Genomic DNA, 12806 nt, shown 5'->3' with positions numbered 1-12806 from the left:
AAAAAGGAAGATATAAAGCAATCAATCCTTCAGTGGTACTTATTGAGCACTTATTGTGTGCCACGCACTGTATTAAGTGCTTGGGTGTGTACCATGCAACAGAGGTGGTAGACATGTTCCCTGCCCATAATGAAGAATTGGCAAATTAAAAATATTATCATCATCATCATCATCAATCGTATTTATTTAGCGCTTACTATGTGCAGAGCACTGTACTAAGCGCTTGGGAAGTACAAATTGGCAACATATAGAGACAGTCCCTACCCAACAGTGGGCTCACAGTCTAAAAGGGGGAGACAGAGAACAAAACCAAACATACTAACAAAATAAAATAAATAGAATAGATATGTACAAATAAAATAAATAAATAAATAAATAAATAAATAGAGTAAAAATATGTACAAACATATATACATATATACAGGTGCTGTGGGGAAGGGAAAGAGGTAAGATGGGGGGATGGAGAGGGGGATGAGGGGGAGAGGAAGGAAGGGGCTCAGTCTGGGAAGGCCTCCTGGAGGAGGTGAGCTCTCAGTAGGGCCTTGAAGGGAGGAAGAGAGCTAGCTTGGCGGATGGGCAGAGGGAGGGCATTCCAGGCCCGGGGGATGACGTGGGCCGGGGGTCGATGGCGGGACAGGCGAGAGCGAGGTACGGTGAGGAGATCAGCAGTGGAGGAGCGGAGGGTGCGGACTGGGCTGTAGAAGGAGAGAAGGGAGGTGAGGTAGGAGGGGGCGAGGTGATGGACAGCCTTGAAGCCCAGGGTGAGGAGTTTCTGCTCGATGCGCAGATTGATTGGTAGCCACTGGAGATTTTTGAGGATTTTTGAGATTTTTATGAATCCCAATACTTATTTAGGAAGTGGTTCATCGATTGCAGGGAGAAGAGAACACAGTGCTAGACACTGCAAGCACTAAACTTAACAACATGACAAGGGACAGCATTTTTGGATGGCACTGTGCTCCCCAGATCGGACCATCAGTGCTGCCTTCTTCAAACTTAAAGGACAACGTATATCAATTGGAATAACCAACACTATCCCACGGGGGATAGCGAGGGTTGGGAGGTGATCACAGAATGCAGCTTCATGGGTCACCATCCTCATCATTGTGATCATCACCATTTGCCCTCCTCTCTCCTGTGCACAGTTCCCCATTACTTATCGCCACAAACTAACTGCTGAATGAAAGAGATCGGCAGTGTCGCTGGACATAATGTGAGGCTTCCCATCACAGTGAGGTAGACATATACCTTCCTTCCCTCCTCCTTTCTTATGTATGGGTGAGATTGGAAATATTCCCATAAGAAGGTCTATCGTCCCTGGGTTCCCTTCCATGCCCTCCATTTCATGCCGGGAAAAGAGGGACAGAGAGAGAGAGATTTTCCCGATTCCTGGGCTCAGTGATTGAGGGCGGGGGGAGGGTGGGGGATCTGGAGAAGCAGAGCAATCAGCAGCACCAAAGGTGGGGAAGAAGAAATCCCCTCCCAGTAGGACGATTGCTCCCAGACTACAGGTCTCCTCTGTTAACTCCCTGTAGCAGTTTACCTGGGAAGTCATGATAATAGTGATAATAATATTGGTGATGGTATTTGCTAAGTGCTTTCTAGGTGCCAGCACTGTATTAAACACTGGTATAGATAAGGGATAATCAAGTCAGACGCAGGCCTTGTCCCAAATAGAGCCCACAATTCAACGGGGAGGAAGAAAGGTATTGAATGGCCCATGGAAGTTAAGCCACTTGGAGAAGCAGCATGGCGCAGTGGATAGAGCATGGGCCTGGGAGTCAGAATGTCATGGGTTCTAATTGTGATGCAAACAAACGAACTGACCCCCCAAAGCCCCACTGCAGCTGATCGTACCTCACCTGGGGTCAGGAGTCTCTATAATTTCCTTTTACCCATTTTTAGCTCCATGAGTTTCTGAGAAAGGGTCAGTTTGACAACCCTGCCGGGGAACTGGTGACTCTGGACGAGAACCGCAGATCTGCTGCAAAATTTCACCTTCTGAACTTTGTGATTTTTCCCAATGGAAATGGTGAGTTGGTGAAAGTCGGGGAGGTGGACCCCCAGGCACCCCCCCGACTAAGACGTCATCATCAATGAGACGATGATCGTGTGTCCTGGGGGAGCCTCTCAAGTAAGTAGCCAATGGGAATGTCCGGATGTCCTGAAGTAGTAGTCCCAGGCGTTTAGTCCTGATTGCATTGATGTAGCACTTACTGGGTGCGCAGCACTGGAACTAGACTGTAGACTGTAAGCTCGCTGTGGTCAGGGAATGTGTCTGTTCATTGTCATATTGTATGTTTCCAAGTGTTCAGTTTACAGTTCTACACATAGTAAGTGCTCAATGAATACTATTAAATGAATGAATGAATACCCAGTGCTGGGAAAACGTACTTACATGGCAATGAGACACTGAGTTTGGTCCTCAAGGGGTGCATGATCTGAAACTATGAGGTGTAGAGGGAACTCAACTCCAACTCTCTCCTAGACCCCATCCATTCTGGTTTCCATACCCTACACTCCACCGAAACTGACCTCCTAGAGGTCATCAATGACCTCCTTCTTGCCAAATCCAATGGCACTTATTCTATCCTAATCCTCTTCGACCTCTCAGCTGCCTTCGACACTGGACCACCCCCTTCTCCTCAACACACTATCCAACCTTGGCTTCACAGACTCCGTCCTTTCCTAGGTCTCTTTTTATCTCTTCGGCCATTCATTCTCAGTCTCCTTTGCGGGCTCCTACTCCCCCTCCCATCCCCTTACTGTAGGATTTCCCCAAGAGTCAGTTCTAGGTCCTCTTCTGTTCTTTATCTATACTCACTCATTCGCTCCCATGGCTTCAACTATCAACTCTACGCTGATGACACCCAAATCGACATCTCTGCCCCTGCTCTCTCTCCCTCCCTCCAGGCTCGTTTCTCCTTCTGCTTTCAGGACATCTCCATATGGATGTCTGCCCACCATCTAAAACTCAGTATGTCCAAAACTGAACTCCTTATCTTCCACCCCAAACTCTGTCCTCTCCTTTACTTTCCCGTCACTGTAGATGGCACTACCATCCTTCCCATCTCACGAGCCCGCAACCTTGGTGTCATCCTCGACTCCACTCTCTCATTCACCCCACACATCCAATCCGTCAGCAAAACCTGCAGGTCTCACCTCCACAACATCGCAACATCGCCAAGATCCGCCCTTTCCTCTCCATCCAAATTGCTACCTTGCTGGTTCAATCTCTCATCCTATCCTGCCTGTATTACTGCATCAGCCTCCTCTCTGACCTCCCATCCTCCTGTCTCTCCCCGCTTCAGTCTGTGCTTCACTCTGCTGCCCAGAATATCTTTGTACAGAAACGCTCTGGGCATATCGCTCCCCTCCTCAAAAATCTCTAATGGTTGCCTATCAACCTACGAATCAAGTAAAAGCTCCTCACTCTCGGCTTCAAGTCTCTCCATCACCTCGCCCCCTTCTACCTCACCTCCCTTCTCTCTTTCTACAGCTCAGCCCACACCCCCCGCTCCTCTGCCGCTAACCGCTTCACTGTGCCTCGTTTCTCGCCTGTCCCACCATCGACCCCCAGCCAACGTCCTTCCCCTGTCCTGGAATGTCCTTCCTCCATGCATCAGCCAAACTAGCTCTCTTCTTCCCTTCAAAGCCTTACTGAGAGCTCACCTCCTCCAGGAGGCCTTCCCAGAATAAGCCCCCCCTTTTCCTCTCCTCCTTCCCATCCACCCCGCCCTACCTCCTTCCCTTCCCCACAGCACTTGTATATATTTGTACATATATATGACTCTATTTTACTTGCACATATTTACTACTCTATTCATTTTGTTGTTACTGATGTGTGTAAACCTATATTTCTATTTTTTCTGATGGTTTTGACACTTGTCTACATGTTTTAGTTTGTTGTCTGTCTCCACCTTCTAGACTGTGAGCCCGTTGTTGGGTAAGGACCGTCTCTATATGTTGCTGACTTGTACTTCCCAAGCGCTTAGTACAGCACACAGTGTTCAGCACACAGTAAGTGATCAATAAATATGATTGAATGAATGAATGAACTGCAGACAGACACATCTGGGGCAATTAACCACTAAATCGAGGACCGAAGCAGGGATGACTAGGGGATCCTATCAATTCTCCCAATCCCTAGGTGAAGGGGTTGAATTATGAGCCAAGTTGTGTGCTTCTTCCTCTACCTGTCATGTGATGCCATGTGATGCCAGCCTAATGCCAAGACCGCTCCCAGCCCTCAGTGCGAGGGGGTCCTTGAGATGCAGTGGCACAGTCCAGCAACGGGGATGCTGATGGAGCTTGGCTGCAGTTTAAATCCCTGCATCCTGCTGTGGATAGATCATGGTGGGAGCAGAGCTCGGTTATAGCAGAGGTGCTGTGACAGTTACAAGTGTCTCTGCTCGGCAATCTCTTAGGCCTAGCTCAGTAGGGGTTGTTCCATTCTGTGTAACTCCCTTCTCAGGCCACCTGTTCTTCCCGCTCCTCCATCCCTCACCCCCAGCGAACTGGACTCCTATTTCATTATTAAAATTAACTCCATCAGGTCTGAGCTCCACAAAGTCACTCCTCCCCATTCTCCAACCCCCCGCTCTCAACCCTCTCCGCTACTCTCCCATCCTTCTCAGCAGTATCTTCAGATGAGATCTCCTCCCTCTTCCCAAGTGCTACTCCATCCACCTGTGTTTCAGACCCCATTCCCTCTCATCTTATGAACTTTTTCGCCCCTTCCCTCCTCCCCTCCTTAACTGAAATCTTCAACCACTCACTCTACACCGGTTCCTTCCCCTCTGCCTTCAAACATGACCACGTCTCACCGATCCTAAATAAACCGTCTTTGACCCAGCATCCCCTTCTAGTTATCGCCTTATCTCCCTCCTACCATTCCTTTCCAAACACCCCTGCCTCGAAATCCTCAATGCCAACTCTCTCCTCGACCTCCTCCAATCTGGCTTCTGCCCGCTACACTCCACTGAAACTGCCCTCTTAAAGGTCACCAATGACCTCCTTGTTGCCAAATCAAATGGCCCCTACTCTATCCTAATCCTCCTTGACCTCTCAGCTGGCTTAGACACTGTGGACCACCCCCTTCTCCTCAACACGCTAGCCAGCCTTGGCTTCACAGACTCCGTCCTCTCCTAGTTCTCCTCTTAACTCTCTGGCCATTCATTCTCAGTCTCCTTTGCGGGCTCCTCCTCCGACTCCTATCCCTTTACTGTAGGGGTTCCTTAAGGGTCAGGTCTTGGACCTCTTCTGTTCTCTATCTACACACCTCCCTTGGTGAACTCATTCTGTCCCACGGCTTCAACTATCATCTCTATGCTGATGACACAAAAATCTTACACCTCTGCCCCTGCTCTCTCTCTCTCCCTTCAGGCTCGAGTCTCCTCCTACGTTCAGGAGATCTCCATCTAGATGTCTGCCCCCCATCTAAAACTCAATATGTCTAAGACTGAACTCCTTATCTTCCCTCCCAAACCCTGCCCTCTCCCTGACTTTCCCGTCACTCCAGACGGCACTACCAACCTTCCCGTCTCACAAGCCCAAAATTTCGGTGTCATCCTCGACTCTGCTCTCTCGTTCACCCCTCACATCCAGTCTGTCACCAAAACCTGCCGGTCTCACCTCTGCAACATCGCCAAGATCCGCCCTTTCCTCTCCATTGAAATCGCTACCTTGCTGGTTCAATCCCTCATCTTATCCCGACTGGTTTACTGCATCAGCCTCCTCTGTGATCTCCCATCCTCCTGTCTCTCCCCACTTCAGTCTATAGTTCACGCTGCTGCCCGGATCATCTTTGTGCAGAAACGCTCTGGGCATGTTACTCCCCTCCTCAAAAATCTCCAGCGGCTTCCTATCAACCTACACATCAAGCAAAAACTCCTCACTCTCGGCTTCCACCACCTCGCCCCTCCTACTTCACGTCCCTTTTCTCCTTCCACAGCCCAGCCCGCATCCTCTACTCCTCTGCCGCTAACCTCCTCACTGTACCTCGTTCTCATTTGTCCTGCAGTCGACCCCCTGCCCACATCCTCCCCCTGGCCTGCAATGCCCTCCCTCCACACATCCGCCAAGCTAGCTCTCTTTCTCCCTTCAAAGCTCTACTGAGAGCACACCTCCTACAAGAAGCCTTCCCAGACTGATCCTCCTTTTTCCTCTCCTCCTCCCCATCCCTCCCACCCTACCTCCTTCCCCTGCACACAACACACGTATATATGTTTGTACAGATTTATTACTCTATTTATTGTACTTGTCCAAGTTTACTATTCTATTTATTTTGTTACTGATGTGCATTTAGCTTTAATTCTATTTGTTCTGATGACTTGACACCTGTCCATATGTTTTGTTTTGTTGTCTGTCTCCCCCTCCTAGACTGTGAGGCCGTTGTTGGGTAGGAACCGTCTCTATATGTTGCCAACTTGTACTTCCCAAGCGCTTAGTACAGTGCTCTGCAAACAGTAAGCACTAAATAAATACGATTGAATGAATGAATGAATGAATGAATGAATGAATGAATCAGAAGTGGGACCTGGTGCCCCGACCCCCTGAAACCCTTGACTCTTAGCAGGGAGAAGGAAAAGTGGGGAGGTGGACTAAGGGGGCACTTGTAGCTCATCCTTTGTTGGGGCTCAGACCTTTATGGGAGGTGGTGGGGAAGCCTCTGGGTTGGAGGCTCCAGGATCACCTAGATAGGTTTAGAATTGTGGAACTCCACTCTCACTGTCACTATCCTCTTTCTCGAAAATTCAGGGTCCACATTCGCAGTGCAGCAGGAGCTGTGGACCAGGATTTTGAAAACGCGCCCAGCAAGGGGCGGCTGCCTGCTGCTATTTTTGTTTCAGGTGCCCAGAGGGAGAGATTTCCAACCAGACAGGTAGATATGTGCAGAGACCCAGCTCCTCACATGATCCACCCAGAGTCTGTGGGGCACTAGGCAGATGGTGAAAGATGAAGGGCATGGGGAGCCAGAGACAGTTGACGGGAAAGCCCAAGGGGCAGGCTAGAGATGGACATGCCTGACTGCAGACAACCACCCGGGAGTGGTTGAAGAGGAAATGATCCCTGTGACATTCGTTCAGGGCTGCTGTGTTTATTGCTTAAAATTTTTCTCTACCCCACTTTTCTTACAATGGCAGGACCAAAGGAGAGAGAAATCCAGCCAGGGATATCCAGAAGGTATTGCCTGTCCAATCCGTATCAGAGGTCAGGCCTGGGTGCTCTCATGGATCATTGGAGAGCTTGTCCCATGGCCTACTGTATCTTTCCTCCTCCAGGTGGGACTCCCACAGAGTCATCTGCCATCACCTGCTGGTTGTGAGGGAGACCACAGTGGGCTGGAGTTCACCCAAACCTGGGGCAGCAGATGGGGGAGGGAACAATGGGGATCAACGTCTCAGAATAGGATGGTGGAGACCCTTCCCAGTGGGACAGAACTCTCAGGGAGGAATGAAGCATCAACCCCATTTCCTTTTCCTATTCACCTTACTTTCTACATCAGCTATTCACTTGGGTCTTCACTTCTTAAGCCCTTAGATATTAAGCCCACCCAAAGCTCCTCTACTCTTAAGTCTTTAGGAGAAGACGTCTTTAGGAGAAGCAGCGTGGCTCAGTGGAAAGAGCACGGGCTTTGGAGTCAGAGGTAATGTGTTCTAATCCCCGATCTGCCACTTAGCGGCTGTGTGGCTTTGGGCAAGTTACTTCACTTCTCTGGGCCTCAGTTACCTCATTTGTAAAATGTAAATGAAGACTGTGAGCCCCCTGAGGGACACCCTGATCATCTTGTAACCTCCCCAGTGCTTAGAACAGTGCTTGCCACATAATAAGCGCTTCATAAATGCCATCTAAAAAGGTCCATATCCTTATCCTCTGTTGCCTACACTATGTATAATTTATTTTATAGGTTGTCTGCCCTTCTACACTGTGAGCCCCTTGTGGTCAGGGACCAGATCTAACAATTCCATTGTATTGTAATCTCCCAGGGGTTTAGTCCAGGCTTCTATCGCAAGTGCTCAATAAATACCATGGATTGTTGGAATTATTGACTGATTCATTCTTCTTTTTTAAAACCCATGTACTTCCATCTCCCCCATCTCTTGTCCCCAGTGACCTGGCCTATTTCTTCACCGATAAAATTTAGACCAACAGGTGTGATCTCCCTAAAATCTTCCCTTCTCCTATCCATTCCCCGCTTCCTCCTGCCCCTTCTTCAACACTCCCATATCTCCCAGCAGTATCACAAAAGGAGGTCACCTGCCTTCTCTCAAATTCCACACCCTCCAACTACACATCCAACTCCATCCCTTCACAATTATTAACGCACTTACCGCCTGCTTCTTCTCTCTTTGACCGGCATCTTCAATTGCTAGCTTTCCAGTGACTTCTTCCCCACTGCTTTCAAACATGCTAATATATTTCATATCCTAAAAAACCCCTCCCTTGGCCCCTCGATGCTCTCCTATTGTAACCCCATCTGCTGCCTACCATTCCTCTCCAAACTCCTAGACTGAGTTATCTACATCTTTTCTCTCAAGTTCTTCTTCTCCAAATCTCTCCTTGAACCCCTTATATCTGGCTTCTCCCCCCTTCACACCAAAGAAATCACTCTCTCAAATGCCAAAAACTATCTCCTTCTTCCTAAATCCCACAGCTTCTATTCCATCCTAATTCCTCCACGATGTCACATCCACCTTTGACACTGCCAAACACCTGCTTTGCCTGGAAATATTATCCAACCTTGTCTTTACTGACACTGTCCTCTACTGGTTCTCCTCCTATTTCCCTGGTCACTCCTTCTCAGTCTCTATAATGGGCTCCTCCTCTGCCTCCCACTCCTTAACTGTGGGCATTCTTCAAGGTTCAGTTTTGCGTCCCCTTTTATTCTCCATCTACAGCCACTCCCTTGGAGATCTCATTTGCTCCCAAGCCTTCAAATTCCATGGCTATCCAGATGATTCCCACAATTACATCTTCAGCCCCAATCTCTCTCCCACTCTGTACTCTAACATTTCCAATTGCCTTCAGAACATCTCTCCATCCTCCCCTGGTTCTCCTCTTATCTCTCCGGTCGTTCATTCTCAGTCTCCTTTGCAGGCTCCAACTCCCCCTCCCATCCCCTTACTGTGGGGGTTCCTCAAAGTTCGGTTCTTGGTCCCCTTCTGTTCCCGATCTACACTCACTCCCTTGGTAACCTCATTCGCTCCCACGGCTCCAACTGTCATCTCTACGCTGATGACACCCAAATCTACATCTCTGCCCCTGCTCTCTTCCCCTCCCTCCAGGCTCGCATCTCCTCCTGCCTTCAGGACATCTCCATCTGGATGTCTGCTCGCCACCTAAAACTCAACAAGTCCAAGACTGAACTCCTTGTCTTACCTCCCAAACCCTGCCCTCTCCCTGACATTCCCATCTCTGTTGACGGCACTACCATCCTTCCCATCTCACAAGCCCGCATCCTTGGTGTCATCCTCGACTCCGCTCTCTCGTTCACCCCTCACATCCAAGCCGTCACCAAAATCTGCCGGTCTCAGCTCCACCACATTGCCAAGATCTGCCCTTTCCTCTCCATCCAAACCGCTACCCTGCTCGTTCAAACTCGCACCCTATCCAGTCTGGACTACTGTATCAGCCTCCTCTCCGATCTCCCATCCTCTTGTCTCTCCCCACTTCAATCCATACTTCACGCCGCTGCCCGGATTGTCTTTGTCCAGAAACGCTCTGGGCATGTTACTTCCCCCCTCAAAAATCTCCAGTGGCTACCAATCAACCTATACATCAGGCAGAAACTCCTCACCCTCGGCTTCTAGGCTCTCCATCACCTCGCCCCATCTTACCTCACCTCCTTTTATAGCCCAGCCTGCACCCTCCACTCTTCTGTCGCTAATCTCCTCACCGTGCCTCGTTCTCGCCTGTCCCGACGTCGACCCCCGGCCCATGTCATCCCCCTGGCCTGGAATGCCCTCCCTCCTCACATCCGCCAAGCTAGCTCTCTTTCTCCCTTCAAGGCCCTACTGAGAGCTCACCTCCTCCAGGACGCCTTCCCAGACTGAGCCCCCTCCTTCCTCTCGCCCTCCTCCCTCTCTCCATCCCCTGCGCCTTACCTCCTTCCCTTCCCCACAGCACCTGTATATACGTTTACATGTTTGTACGTATTTATTACTCTATTTATTTATTTATTTTACTCGTACATATCTATTCCATGTATTTATTTTGTTACTATGTTTTTTTTTGTTCTCTGTCTCCCCCTTCTAGACTGTGAGCCCACTTTTGGGTAGGGGTTGTCTCTATATGTTGCCAACTTGTACTTCCCAAGCGCTTAGTACAGTGCTCTGCACACAGTAAGTGCTCAATAAATACAATTGATTGATTGATTGATTGATCCCTACTTGGATGTCCCCACAACGCCTCACACGTATCCTGTCCTAAACAGAACTCTTCATCTTCCTGCTCAAAAGCTGTCCTCCCCTGATTTTCCCATCACTTGCAGACAACAGCGCCATCTTTCCTGTCTCTCTAACCCATAACCTTGATATTGTCCTCGACTCATCTCTCTCATTCAGTGCACATCTTCAATTAGTCACTAAATCCCACTACTCAACCTTCACAACATCGGCAAAAGCCTCCCTTTCATCTCCATCCAAACTTCTACCACAGGTATCTGTGGTGATTCCCACGGTAATCCTATTCCACCTTAATTCCTATGCCGGCCGAATTGCTGCCCTCCCTACCTCTTGCCTATACCTATTCCACACTTCACTATGCTGCCTGGATCATTTGCCTGGATTTTTTCCCTGGATCCAGTTCATCCTTACATGCTTTAACTCTGCCCTCTCCTCTGCCTCGCAAAATTATTTCTCCATCTTTATTGACACCCATACTCATTTTCCTCACCAGTTGTTCCTGTTCCCTCACTCCTGCATCCCTAGCCCCTAATGACCTGGCTTCCTTCTTTATTGAGAAAACTGAAACTATCAGCAGTTATGTTGCTAACTTGTATTTCCCAAGCGCTTAGTACAGTGCTCTGCACACAGTAAGTGCTCAATAAATACGATTGAATCAATGAATGAATGAATCTCCCTAAAATCTCCCCTGCTCCTATCCAGTTCCTGTCCCTTCTTCAACTCTCCCTTCCTTCCCAGTAGTATGTAAAGAGGAGATGTCCTGCTTTCTCTCAAATTCCATCCCTCTACCTACATCTCCCACCCCATCCATTTGCACCTTATTGAAACACTTTCCCCTACCTTTTTCCCTTCCTGGCTGCCATCTTGAGCGGTTTGCTCTCCAATGGCTTCTTCCCCACTGCTTTCAGTAAATGTAGGGGAAGGAGATTTGAACCAGAATCATTTTTATTGTTACTGAGTAAAGAAATGGGGAAAGGGCAGAGCCTGAAAGGACAGGATCAGAGGCCCAGAGTAGGGCCTGATTCAGAATTGCTGTTCCCAATCCGACTCATCGAGGATTCTCCTGGAGAAAGAAAGCAGATCGCCCTCTGACTTTTGGAGCTACTGTCTTCAACCTTCTCCTGGGGACAGAAATTAGCTCTTGGCTCAGCTTAACGCAAGCCGTCATGACCATCCATGAAGGGGAGGTTGAAAGATGAAGGGAAGGGTGACACATTATAGATCTGGGAGCAGATGCTGGAAATCACCATATGATAAAACAGCATCCTTTGGCGAAGTATATTGCATCACGTGTCTGGGGGAAGTGGCCAACATTTGAACTCTCATCTCAGGGTACATTATCCCCTGAAAATGGCCCTGGTGACCTCAACTTCCATTATCCCATTTCATGATTTCCCTGTCGCTTCAGTAGCTGTCATTTGGTGTTCCTGTCCGACCTCAGTAGAATGATGTAGACCTTGGGCCCAGAGGTACAGCCCAGAAGCCTAGCACTAGAAGCCAGGATGGAGAGGATCTCAGCTACCACCATGGCCTTGCCCTTGGTAATTAGATAGGTGGGCAGGAAGGGGTCCCAGACGCCCCAGAAAACCAGCATGCTGAACGTGAAGAAGCTGGCCTCGTTGAAGCTGTCGGGTAGCCTCCTGGCCAGGAATGTCACAATAAAGCTGACGAGAACCAGGAACCCCATGTAGCCAAGGACGCAGTAGAAGGCAAATGTGGAGCCCTCATTGCACTGGACACTGATGAGACCAGGCTCAGATACCATGTCCAAGTCTGGGAAAGGAGGGGAGGTTCCCAGCCAGGATACCCACTTGGACGAGGGAGCAGATGAGGACGATGGAACACTGGGTGCCCTGGGGGCCCAACCAAGTCCTCATTCTGCTGATCAGCCTTGTGACTTTGGGCAAGTCACTTAACTTTTCTGTGCCTCAGTTACCTCATCTGTAAAATGGGGATTAAGAATGTGAGCCCCACATGGGACAACCTGATCACCTTGTATCTACCCCAGCGCTTAGAACAGTGCTTGGCACATAGTAAGTGCTTAACAAATGCCATCATCATCATTCTGCTTCCTGGCATGGTGGCCCTGAAGGCCAAGACCACAGTGATGGTCTTTGCCAACACAGAGGAAATAGCCACAGAAAAGACAACTCAAAACACTATTTGTCGCAAGACACAGGACACCAGGCCAGGACCACCAATGAAGGTCAAGGAGGACAGGAAGCACAGCATCATTGCTGTGAGGAGGGTGTGACTGAGAGTGCGGATATTAGCTTTCACTATGGGCGTGTCCCGGTGGTGTATAAATATCCCCAAATCCAGAGCAGTTAGGAGTGATAAACCAAGAGCTATGAACACCAGAGCCATTCCCAAAGGTTCGCCATAGGACAGGAATGTCAC

Source organism: Tachyglossus aculeatus, chromosome 5 (genome assembly GCF_015852505.1).
Source record: "Tachyglossus aculeatus isolate mTacAcu1 chromosome 5, mTacAcu1.pri, whole genome shotgun sequence".
Lineage (NCBI taxonomy): Eukaryota > Metazoa > Chordata > Mammalia > Monotremata > Tachyglossidae > Tachyglossus > Tachyglossus aculeatus.
This window is presented reverse-complemented; position numbering follows the sequence as displayed.